Source organism: Corapipo altera, unplaced genomic scaffold (assembly GCF_003945725.1).
Source record: "Corapipo altera isolate COAL_440 unplaced genomic scaffold, ASM394572v1 23, whole genome shotgun sequence".
NCBI lineage: Eukaryota > Metazoa > Chordata > Aves > Passeriformes > Pipridae > Corapipo > Corapipo altera.
This window is the reverse complement of record NW_020884878.1, coordinates 9,078,993-9,091,967: the sequence shown is the minus strand read 5'-3', so window position 1 is coordinate 9,091,967 and position 12,975 is coordinate 9,078,993. Positions and strand designations below refer to the sequence as shown.

At 37.4% G+C, this 12,975-nt stretch overlaps 1 long non-coding RNA gene across 1 annotated transcript; it reads left to right on the top strand.

Moving 5' to 3' along the window:
* Nucleotides 1-4,050: 4,050 nt before the first annotated feature.
* On the top strand, nucleotides 4,051-9,798 carry LOC113944473. The gene is made up of 3 exons (XR_003526700.1): nucleotides 4,051-4,096; nucleotides 4,572-4,687; nucleotides 9,692-9,798. It is a non-coding gene; the product is annotated as an uncharacterized LOC113944473 (long non-coding RNA).
* The last annotated feature ends 3,177 nt before the right edge of the window (nucleotides 9,799-12,975 follow it).

Here is a 12,975-nt window from a genome sequence, read left to right as displayed (position 1 = left end):
CACTACTAGCATGGTTAAAACTTTCCACTAGTCTTCAAGGGAGTTGAATTACTTGTTCTGGTCTTCTCTCCTGCAGTGAGACTGTGAGGAAACTCCTGCTGCAGCATAAAGTTCCTTCTCCTTAGTCCTGTTGTCTTATGACAGTAGTGGTTTAAACACCCATAAGTCTATTATCATACTTTTCTCTATGATCATACTTTTCAAAGTGGATTAATAGTAGTATGCTATTTGAGGAAAACTTCAATGGCAGGTAGTAGTTTTTTACAGGAAGGCAGGGGTTTTGTACTTGATGAATTTTAGCTTTCAGCTTGAGTTCAAGGACTGCTGGTGGCACAGGGACCCTTCATGCTGGCTTGCAGTGTGAAACCCCTGCTATAGACCCTCAATGCTCCTGTAGCCTCTGGTTCTGCCTACAGTGAACTCAGGCCAGGCTGCCATCATTTGCTGACCTCCGGGCCATACCTGACTTGCATCTGTTGCAGTTCCTCACACTGCTGCCCAGCACTACCTTTAGCAAGGAAAAGAGAAGTAGAAAAGTTTCGGGAGAGAGTGGAATGGGTTGGGACTGAGGTCAGTGGGAGCCACTGGATTCTGGGAGGGAGTTGTTGGGTAGCATGTCCTCTAATGCATGAAGAAGAGCAGGAAGATCAAAGTGTGTAGTTTAGGCTGCAGCCTACCCCATGATTGAAGTCCCTCAGGGCAAATGGTCCTGTGCAAAATTGTATCAGAGTTGCTGTGTAATGGAAAGTCCTTGAGGAGGAGAGATGGAGAGTCTTAGGCCTTAGCAAAAGGTGATAGTGGTGGTATCAGATTGATGCTGGGAAGTCCCAGTAGACCCTATGGAGTATATAATCTGAAGAGATTGCATGAACTCAAAGGCTGGGGAAGAAGTGGTGTCGTGAAGTGCTGTGATCAGTCACCAGAAAAGCAGGTGGCAGAGCTGAGACTGGACTCCTTTCCCATACTAAGTTGCCTCAGTGAGAAAAGTTTGCTGTAAAATCCCTACTATGGCTACCACTCTTCCAGATGAAGTGTTATCTCCTTTGTCATCAACTGCTGAACTCTGACCACAAAGGACAAGATTAATCATGTGTTTATGTGGATTTGCTCTGTGAAAGAAGCAATGGTCCATGTATTAATTCAGGTCTTATGAAATATGTGTGTTGATGATCTCTGTTTGGATGGTTCTTTTTTTCCCATAAATATATAACTTGTAAGTTTTTATTTTTGATAGGCACCTTTGAAATTGAACATTTAGTTTGTGAATAAGTGTTGAAAATAAATTTATGAGGGTGTGCAACCATTGTCAAAGCACATTCTTAAAACATGTGTGAATGTGCTTCTATAGCCTTCTAACCAGATGGGTTGGAAGACAAAACTGCCTGGCTTCTTCTACGGTGTGATGATTCATGAGTCACACCAGCTCCCTCTGTGCCTCACCTCTTTCTTCCCTTTGTCCACCTCAAGGCTCTTCAGCAATATTTTCTTCACAGCCTTGTGTGGCCTAAATCATAGTTTCAAGCCAAAGTGCTACTGTAACATAAATAATATGTAAAATTTTGCATAAGTATTATAATTAATTTATAACATGGTCTCTTATGCAGGATTCATGGACCTTTTAGGTAATATTGTCCTGGTTTCTCAAATGAGTTTTACTGTCAGTTGTAAAGGTTCTCTGAAGCTTCTTTATTTTGAATATTTCTGATGTGTCTGAAGTATTTTGGTACACAGCATTTAAATACAATAGGAGTAAAGAAAAAAAAATAGAATACTGATCCCGACAAAGTCGCTCTTGCTCTTTTTCCTTCTGTCAGATTTCTCGTCAGTTTTGTAAGAATTTTTTGCTTTAATGTCTAACCCAAACCTGCTATTACAGAAAAATGTTGGTCAGAACTAATGAAAATGAGCCTTACTCCTACTTTAGTAATTTCCCACTATGAATTCTTTGTATCTCAAAGGAACCCTTCATTAGGAGAGCTCACAGCTTTTGAAAGAGCAATGAATTTGTATGTCATTGCAACAGCCTGTTGAATTAAGTGGTTATGATCCCCATTTTACTGATGAGCAATCTGAGGGACAAGAGAAGTAACTTGCCTAGGGCTATGTGGTAAATCAGTATTTGAACATGCCTAGTTTCTCTCTTCAGCCACTTACAGTATTTTCGTTCTTTCTTTTTTTTTTCTTTTTTTTTTTTTTGTGTATGTGTGTGTGTGTGTGTCTTTCCTGACATTTTTATTTTCTTGAAAATTAGTGTAAATTGAACAACCACTCTCATTAGTACTGGTTATTAAGGTTCACTTTTATTTTTATATATATATGTATATATATATGCATACTTTTTATATATACACACATATGTACTCTCTCTCTCTCTCTTTTTCTCTCTCTATCTTTGTAAAGATCCACATTGAAATGTGGGTGCTACAGTGGGAATGTAGGGGCTGAGCTATTGTTTGAACTAACTTTGCTTGTTGGTTAGATGTTATGGTTCTAGGAAAAGGTGACTGTTTACTTGGCATGTTCCAGTAATCTAATTGGAAAAGTGGAATTACCACTTAGAAGATGAGCAAGAATGATGGGGAGAGAGGATCTTTAAGTCATGAAGCTAAAATGAACTGAAGTTATATGCTGGAAAGTGCTGCCGTTGCTGCTGTGGAGAGAAGCTTTATTTGAAATTACAAAATGAAAATTACCGATCAATGCAGCCAGAATGGAATGATTGATACCTCAATTGCACTTCCAGAAAATGTAACATAGCATAAAGATACACTATTTACCTTCTTTTCAATTCCAAGTTTTTGCACATTACAATAACATATATAAGTGCATAAATGGGCATTTCCAGACAGTGCAGTTGGGAGCAGAGATGAAAAGAGCTGCAGTATTTATCAAACTTCAGGCAAAGCTCAGCTGCAGTAGTATTTCCTTCCGGGAAAATGGTGACAAGGGTGGTCTCCCATGGTTGAAGCTGTAGTTTTCTTCTCTATGTGAGGTTGTGGAACTTAAGGGTCAGGAAAGAACTGCACCTAATGTCATCTGCATGGACTCTGTTACCTGTGCAATCACAGGATGTGGAATGACTGCTCAGAGCACAGGTCACGTTAATGTCTTTTCTGTCCCTACAGCAGTTCCTAGCAAGGAACCTAAAAGTTCAAAAATTCATAGCTTAATTCTTCCACCTTAGTACATCTGCCCTTGTACCTCTTGATATGTTTGTGCAATTGCCAGAAGCAGACTTCCTGGGACTCACGTTTTCTAGTAGTGACCTGAGGAGAAGAATTTGTGCTCCCTCTTTGGTGGATGTTTTGATGGATGAAGTATGGAATTCACATCATAGAGGTGAAGTCCTTTGCCTCATTTTGCTTAATGCATGAAATAAGAATGTTTCAGTATTTACACACAGGATATAAATAAATCACCATTCTAAAGCCTGGGCCAGATCCCTATCATTGCATTGTTCCTGCTTATTATTTATGATTTCCAGGTTTGGATAAGCTGTTGAGCACATGGTGAAGAAATGGGGAATACTTACTGGTTTACAAATATTCAGCACAAAACTGCACAAAACTTAAAGAATAAGAGTTAAAAATTTATTTTGGCTTTTGGAGAAACCTTGTTTGTACAATGTCTACACCTCTGGCTATGTTTGACCTGCTGCTACTTCAAGAAGCTTCCTGTGAGATTTTACAAAAATGTGATTTGAGAAACTACCTGTTCATTTTTTCAATTGCTTAAAGTATCTATATATAGACAGGTTAAGGTATTTATATAAATATGCTGGTATTCAGGAATGTTTAGCTCACTGTGTTTCTGTAACCAAAAGAAAAGGTCAAGTCCTGTGTGTGCTTGTATAAGAGCAATAGCACGATTCAGTTTTCTGTTACAGATTTCTAACAAATTTACACTGCTGTACCATAATAAGGAGTTTGGACCTTTAATATCATTATGCCCTATTCATCACCCTTCTCAGAAACTCTAATTTTCTATGACATCATGAGTGGTTGCTACAGATATGATTGCTGTGACACAAGCACAATTAGTGATTAGGACATCAGATGAAAAATGTTATGTGAAGATGAACTCTTCAGGATCTATGGTCTGTTTTCATGCAAATGTCCCTAGTATGAAGTGGAGGACGAGGAATGCAGAAAATAGAATAAATAACTAGAATTGCCTCTAAATGAAATGTTTTACCAAGTTTTCCCTAAAGCGTCAGCAGCTCTTTAAACATGCTAGTGATGGCCCATCACAAAGCCAGATGTTGCCATTTATCAAGTAAAGTAAAGAGCCCCTCCTGCTTCCACAAATATGAACTGAATATGAAATCAAATGGGAAACCGCTGCACTAACACTGGAGAAGATATAATGCAACTTTTAAGCTATGGGCAGTCTTGAGGATAAAAGAAGTGTCTGACAGGAAAGAGTAAGTGTCAGAGGCATTACTTGATTTGTCTTTCAAAGGTGAAATTGCCGTTTTATATACATGGACTTAAATCACTTGGTGGATGTCCTACAGGTCATATTTCCTTCTCCCCTCTCTTTGTTACCTTCTCTTTCCATTCCACACACAGGTCAAGTGCTTTTTAGGGATAAAACTTAAGGAAGTAATCCTTTAGCAAGCTTCCTAAAGCCAAGACTAGTGAATGGGCATGCAGGACACACAGGTAGCAGTTGTAAACACTTTCTGGTAAGGATTCTTTCTCTTCCATGTCAGTCTTAAACCTGGTAAAAAAAAAAAAAAAAGAAGTTGGTCTCCATTTAGATGGGCACAGCTGAGCCAGCCCTGGATGACAGTGATGTGCTCATGCTACCCCATTCACCAGCAGCATCAATCTTCACGTTTTGTGAATGATGTAAAACATCCAAATTCTGCTTGTCTCCAACACTGGCCTATATGGTCAGGCAACACTAGTAGTAGAAGTACTCTTTTCTCATGGTGTTTTACCTCGAAATTTATCATTTCTGCTCAGATGAGGTCCTGGCAATGTAGCATGTAGTAACTGTTTTAATGGTGGACTGATGTAACTCACTGGCTTCAGGATTAAATGTAGAGTCATTCAAAGACTTCAGATCTTAAAAAAAGGCAGTGCAAAATGACAGAAGATTAGTGTATGTAGCTGTAACAGTCCTTCAAATACCTCTAAAGAGGTTTGGAGGGAGAGGTGTAGGAAAACAATAAAGTTGGAAAAAAACAGATGTACTTTCATGAATGTAAGTTCTTTTACAGATCTGAAGATTAAGCAGAAAACTTGAGTATATATTGAAGGTAATTGTTCGGCTAACTTAATTAGGTTAACTCTAATTAGACAATTTAGAAGAAGGGCAGTTGGGACCTATAGCACACTAGGTGATATTAGCAGGAGAGATGTCATGAGGTCATTGGGTGAATGGATTTTTTATTTTTTTTGATGTATTGAATTTTGAGGACTTAGTTGGAATGACATATAAGGAAAATTATAAAATGTCAGAAAACCAGTACTGCTTCCAAATGTATGATTTTTAGCACTACATTGGATTATTTTTTAAGTTTCAGACTCTTTTTTTTAGAAGAAATTTGTATGTTTCCTTTACATACAAAGCCTGAGAGATCATGATCTGAAAAGCTGTACTGTGAAAAATGTTATCTCACTGGAAATTATTGTTTCTGTGCTTTGTGTGTTTCAGTGTTCGCTCTGGTGCATAGTGATGAAGTGTGTTGTATACTGGGATGAATAAAGAAAGGATAGTTCCATTGTGCGATGTTGACTGTGGTGGCTACGGTAATACACCTGCCTTGCTGGCTGTGTTATGTATTAGCTGGTTCCTTTCAGCATTTGGCTTGATACTCACACATGGGCTATAGGGGTCATTTTTGTAACTACAGTTACGGTTGATTTGTCCTGGGTTAGGTATGCAGCTGAATATGCTGCTGAAGTAAGTGAAATTAGTTCCCAGTTTACCCCTGCCACACAATAATATAACTGCTGTCAAGTGTAGATAGGGGTCACTCTGTCCCAGTGCCACCACTAGGTGTACTTTCTCCTCCAGGAGGACTGAGGCAAAGTCCAGCCCATCTACAGCAGCTCCAAAGGGTCCTGGGCACAGTTTCTGCCTCTCACATCTTCCCCTCACTTTGATGCCTGTTGTACAATTTGAGACCAATATGTTTCAGGAGGGTGGTTGTGGAAGTGGGGGAGGGGTTCGTTAAATTATGGTTGCTGTGGGAACCATAACTTTGAATTTCTTGACATCTGTCCAATGACAATCTCAACATTAACGTTGCATTAACATAGTTTTTTTGCATTTAATTAAAAAAGATGATGGCCTGGAATCTGTTAAGGAATTTAAAGCCAACATTTAAACTGTTTGCTGGGAGCAGATATGTCAGGGCCTCTGCTCTGGAAATGCTCACAGAAGAGTCTGACAATGTACAATCGCCACAGAGACGAGAAATGAAAGCAAAATGTAACACCATTGCTTGTCTCCTTCTGGTGGCCTTGCCCATCTTTCTCATCTCAAGGAAACTGCTCTGTCTGAGTTTAAAATAACTTGGAAATGAAGTAATTTTTTCCAGTTCCTCTGTATGCCATCACCAGTGCTCGCCACTGACTCACTCGTGTGTGCAGGCTGAGTTTTCTGGGGCTTGCTTCTCCACCCTACGCTGTCATGCTGCAGCTTCTTAAGAGACTGTGGTAGAAGCTCTTGCATGTATCGAGATAGAGGTACAAGACTGTAGTAAATGTCTGACTACAGCATTCATTCTGATTTCTGGACTCTTAAAAATGTGTCTGGGTTTCCCATGTACTATTCCAGTGCACTCGCTAATTGGTTTTGTTTTTGAGGGTTATGCAAAAAAAAGTGTTTACGACTGATAGGTGTCTCACCTCAAAAGGTTTGGAGGCACTGAGCTTTAGAACTCTTTTGTAATCCCATGTTATTTCAATAAGTTCAGCTATCAGACAAATAGACATATGGACTATGCTAAAGTTAGGTGCTGTAGATAGGAGAAAGATGTTCATATGGCACCCATGTTATTTAGTCTTCTCTCATAACAGAATACCATACTGTTAAAAATTGTCTATTTTTATGTAATTCTTCCACTTACATTGAGATAAAAAAATTATTAGTCTAAGGTTGGCTCACATCATCAGAGCTTCTAAATGTTGGCAACTTCCCTACAGTCTGTTGCAGGCAATAACTGCCAGGGAAGTTGCTTGAACACAAGCAAAAAATAGGTTTTCCTGCTGAGCCACCAGCCCAGCAATGTAAAGAAGAATTTAATACCATGACCTTAAGAAAGTTTCCATGTTCTTCACAGACAGTCGTGCCTTCCGTAAGGTGATGGAGGGAGAATATAAAATCCCAGAGTTACTGCAAGCCTTGAAAAAGTTGTGAAAGAAGACTTGGCAGTTAGTAGCTTTATGTAAAAGATTTTTGCATATAAATTGCATACGCATATGACATTTTAGCTCCAACTTTACATGTGTTTTGGAGGTTGGATGCAATCTTGTCCCTGCCTGTCTGTTTGGTTTTGCCATAGCTGCATCAATATTACTCCTGTTGGTTTTTCCCTCTGGTTTTTTTCTTAATTTCCCTCTCTCCCAGTTTTGATTTAAAAAGTGGTTGGTTCCTTTTATCCTAGAAAAAAAATCTAGGCATCTCTTTTCTATTTTTTAACGAATTATTGTATTTAAAGCATATATTTTTCTTTCTTGTATTTTGTAGTAGGCACTCTAGTATTCATCTGGTGACAAGAAATGGCTAGAGAGCTGATAAAATGAAGAGATATTCCTTTATTGGAGACAATTTCTCTTCTTTAAAGGGAAGAAACATTTTTAAAGTATTATTGCTATCCTATCTCCCTCTGCCTATCTCCCCCCTCCCATTATCATCAGAGAATCACAGGCTGCACACAGTATTTAAGGAATGTCACATCTTACCAAGTGGCTGCACACAGTATTTAAGAAATATCACTATTTTGAGCTCAGATTTGGATGAGGTGTTTAAAATGACTTGCTGTAAATTAGCTCCTCCTTTTGTTTGGAAATTGTCAGTGAACAGTCTAGTTTATCTCCCTCTGTTTTTGTCTCTTTATTAATATCCTCCTGGCCACTGTATTTATTTTTTTGGGTTTCTTGTTAACTGATCTGAAAAAAAGAATCTAGTTTTGGCTTATCTTTGTAAGCCTTGTTTGTAAGATGCTGTGACAGGGGGTAGCTGCCCCTCATTGCCTGCATGACTGATATGGTTGTGGGCAGAAACCCCTGAACAATCTATAGTTCTTCAGCTTCCTGAAACAAAATCAGAGCTATGAAATTTTCACACTCAGTCCAAGTAGAAATTACAGATTTCCTCAATATTAGTTGATGAAATAAGCAACCCCTCTTTACCTTCAGTTCTAGCAGCAGTGACTCATTTCAGCTCACTTCGACTTACCTTGTTCCTAAAGTGGGAGAATCAAGACACTCTAGGATATGGTAGTTCATGACCTACCTCTGTAGTGGAAGGGAGCTTTTATTTCAGAAGCAGTCTATCAACAAGTGATTTGTAGAACTGCATCTCGTTTCAAAAGTACTTTTCCTCTATCAAATATTATTGCTTATTTAAAATTATGTTTGAATTTTTTTATTTGTTTGGGTTTTTTCCTACTAAAATTTCACACATTGCTGATTTGTTGCAGCTGTTTTAATGAATTGAAATTTGGAGAGTGAGAACTAGGAATTATATTTAAAGCCTCATACTTTCTAGCACACACCCACAAAAATTTCTATGAAAATTTTTAAGTAAAAAAATTGTTTACTCATAATCATTCTCACTAATTTCATGAGGTGGACACATGATACAATTAATACCTTGGATCCATAGTTCAAAAGAAATATAATTGATGACTCGGTGGTTCCAGTTAACACATTTGATTCCTAAGTGTATAGAAGTTGCTTCCAATTGAACAAGAGAATGTAGCTGAACAGGGATTGTAAAAGCTATGACATCCCTGCTCAAATAATTTATAAACAGCAGAAGAATTTTAAGAACTGAATTACTACTTGAACTTCAAAAGAGACCATGTATTTCTATTAATATAAAGAACAATTGCGGGCTGTTAGCCATTAAGTTATTTGAAATTGAAATTTATCAAAAAGGTGGTGGAGGAGGAATATATCTGCACTCTAATGTGGATAAAGGATCTTCCGTGTGAGGTAAAATTACTTCTGAAACAAGAGAAGTTTAAATAAACTCTAAAGAAGACATACAACTTTATCTTCACAGTGTCTTTCTCCCAGCCTCAGCTGAAACTCTCATCTTTTTTCCAACCAAATCCTAAAAATTACTAGAGACAAAAATTTCTGTTTCTACAGCCTAGGTTGATTCCTGATTATCAATTTTCTCAAACTCTTCAGCCATTAAAAAACAATAAAAAAATCCTGAACACCATCCTGACGACAATTTTTTTTTTTAAATTGAAAAAATAAGTCCATTAGAAATGCATATATGTTTTTTCTTAACATAGGAATTATTTTGTAGAAAGAGAAGGATGCAATATGTGGGGACTCTTTTCCTCATCACCACAGAATTCCAGTCTGACTCTTTTTACAGGTCTCATTTCCTTGTGAAACATGGGGGTGATGTTCTTTCTTCTGTAAATAGATATGCTCACAAGACATTACACTACTATAGTAGAACTTTCTAACATCACCTTTTTACCTCTTTTTAGTAGGTGAAAGCTTGTTCAAAATATGAAGAAGGGTCAATGCTCCGAACTAGAATTTCTTGTGTGGTTTTGCATTCATGGAGCTGTACCAAGAAACAGATAAAATTGCTGTGTATCAATGCCAGATAGCAGGGACAGCTATCCCTGGGACAGCTAAAAGGACAAATTAATACACGCAATTTGGCAACCTATTTAAGGTGTAAAATATGCAAGTTATACCCCAGTTCTGTTTTTCTAATTGTTATTTGACTAAAAGCTGTTTTTTTTAGAGGCCCTAGAGCTGCTATGCACAGTAAAATAAAGTAATAATGAAAGAAAGCTTGATATTCTGTACGTGAGATGCAGATTGTGTAAATCCAGCCTTCTGATGCTGAGATTAGATAAGTATGCTCCTAATATTGCCACATATTGATTCAGGATAAAATACAACAAAATGAGGCAGTTTGAAGTGGGAAGCATAAAGAATTTGGCAATAGTGGCATGACCAGGATATTCTGAAATTAAATTAATTCATTTTATAGACCATTCCTTTGTACTTTCAAGTCCTGAAAGCTCAAAGGTTTATTCACTCTCTAATTCTCTGTAGGATCAGCCTGGGATGGGGAAAAGCTTCTATTATAGAAAGGAGGTTCAAGTGAATGGGTCTTGTTTCAGAAGGAGGGAGGGAAAAAAAAGACAAACAAAGCAACTAAAATTGAAATCATCTTTGTTTCATTCATTTAGGTATCTTCCAGATTGGCAGCTCTGGATGCAGGATGAGATGAGAGTTTTGTTTCGTGAAACTATGGTCACTAGACTGTAGAAGAAAATCATCAAAATTTGTTGCATGTCTGACACAGGACAAGTATCAACCCAAAATCTTTTATTTTACAGAATTAAATCTGAAGTTGCATGTGAAAGGGAAAAGGAAATAGAGAAAGAAGCTTAAAGAAATAAAAAGAGGAATGGGGGGGGGGGGGGGGAGGCAGTACTAAAACTGCAGTCTTAGCCTTCTAAACCCTTTTGCTTCTCTGATTGATACTTTTCAATTATACCTTCCCATTTCACTGACATTTGAAATGCTATTTTTTTTCTAGCGATAACTTCAAATGCTTAAGTTCCAACAGCACCAGTAACCCTGTTTAGCTGTAGTAGTAAATTGGTTCCTTGTACAACATAATGGCAGTGACAGCCTTTTGCTAGGGAAATGAGTTCTCCAATGGGACATGCCTATGATAAGACGTCCGGTTTTGAAATTGTATTTCTCTGTATCAGAATTAAATCTGGACTTTATATTTCTTCGCTGCCACTGCTCTGTAGCTGGTCCCTATACAGTACGACCAAAGACTGACAAGTAATGCTTACACAGGAACCCTTTCACTTAAATTGGATTTGTCCTTTTATGTTTCCTCCTATTATTAGCTATTAAAATCTCTCAAACCCTTTTTTAAAGAGTGATAGGGTTTGGCAAAGCTAAAACTCACTGACTTGCAGGGGGAAAAAATGTATTCTAGTATTAAGAGCAGTAATTTCCTTCCCCAGGTAAAATTAACTCACATATAGTAAAATACAGTATTGATTCCCTGTGTTATATGGTAAGATATACAGAGTATCTTCATTGTGTTGGGAAAGGTCAGGATTTGAATCTATTATATTGGCACAGCTAAAGGCCTTTTAAAAAGGATACCAAAGAAAACACAAATCAGTGCCACTCTTGGGTACCTTTAGAAAATCCAATCCTGCTTTCTTCTCGCTGTCATATTGTATTTCTTGGAGCCTTTAATGGTTAAAACAAAAGTAATGTGCCTCCTGCGCTGCTTGATTTGCATTGGTGCTTGTCAGTACCATAAGTGTGTGCACTTTGTTAGTGTATTATTACTATATGCTGTAATGGAACAGCACAATGGAGGTCACCAGGAGATCATCAGTATATATAATTTCATTTTAACCTTAGGTTTACATTATCACTTAAATAACAAAATAATAATCAGTCTGTGGGAAAGGGGAATTCTTTTTCCATTTCTTGCAGTAAAAAAATAACTCAACGTGATTCCTCCCTATACTGGTCTTCTCAATACTGATACCAGTGCTGTTCTATTTTTCTTTGAAGAAATGCTCCTGGCAAATTTAGGAGACAAACTGCTTGGAACTTCAGAGATGTTCATAAAGAAAAAAGTAGTTTAGATTTCAGCAATAGCCTCTGATTAATTTCTGATTTCATTTAAGCATAGGATGTATTTACAAGAGAAACTACAGACAAGAATGCTTTTTGACTAACTGGCACATATCTTGAAATACACTTTCTTAAAAAGGCTACTGACCTTGTACATATACAGATTATCTATATAATATTTATGTCTGATTTGAAAAGGCTGCAATTTTTTGCCTTCAGTTGCAATCAGGCATCACTGCTGCAGGGTCAAGTTCATATTTTTCCTTGCTATGGTACTGATTCCATTGGATGAATAAATTTTATTTTATGAAATGATTAATTTTACTGTCTAAGAAGGATTTGGTCCTTTAATTGCTAATATTTTTACTTTTTAAAATTATTGACCTGAATATAACTTTGATGGCCTCTGTCTGTGTTTTCTAAATGTCATTAATAATCAGAAATGTTGAATACAGAAGGGCAAGTTAAATCCTGTCATTGAAACAGCAAACAGCTTTAGTCAAATGTATTGGCACAGAATTAAAAATGCATCAAGCATGTATTTGTCTTCTCAATGGGAAGCCCTTATTAATAGTTTGAAGAGTAGAAAGCTTAGTCTTATTCAACAAGCACTGTAGTAGGTTGTTTTTTTTTTAATATATTTTAATGTGTGAAATTGCAGGATGCCAAGGTTGCCATTAGAACTCCTCTCTCATTCCAGTAATTTTACCACTTAGATTCATTCTTTCATTTCACAAAAAAGCACTTCATAGTGGTCACAGTAGAAATGCAGTGATACTGAGCAGAGTGCAAGGTTAATTACTACTCCACTGTCAAAATATTGGACATAACTACAAGGACATGAGTCGGCTCACTTCTCTGAGAAATTTCTCCCTTTTTCTCTTGTGTGCAGGGCGTTTCTAAGGAAGTGTATGTGCTTTATTCAGAATTTTAGTAGAAATGAGTTATAGACAGGCTATTTTAGAGGAACCCACTTTTCTCATTCTGACCCCAGTGTAAAAAGGTAGCACAAACCCATACAAAAAGATGGTATTCTCAATAGACCTGTGGATATGACTCATACCTCTGGGGTCCCTTGAAAACAAATCAGATGGATTGTCTGTATTCAAAACTTTGTTTTAGCTTCTGACTCTAG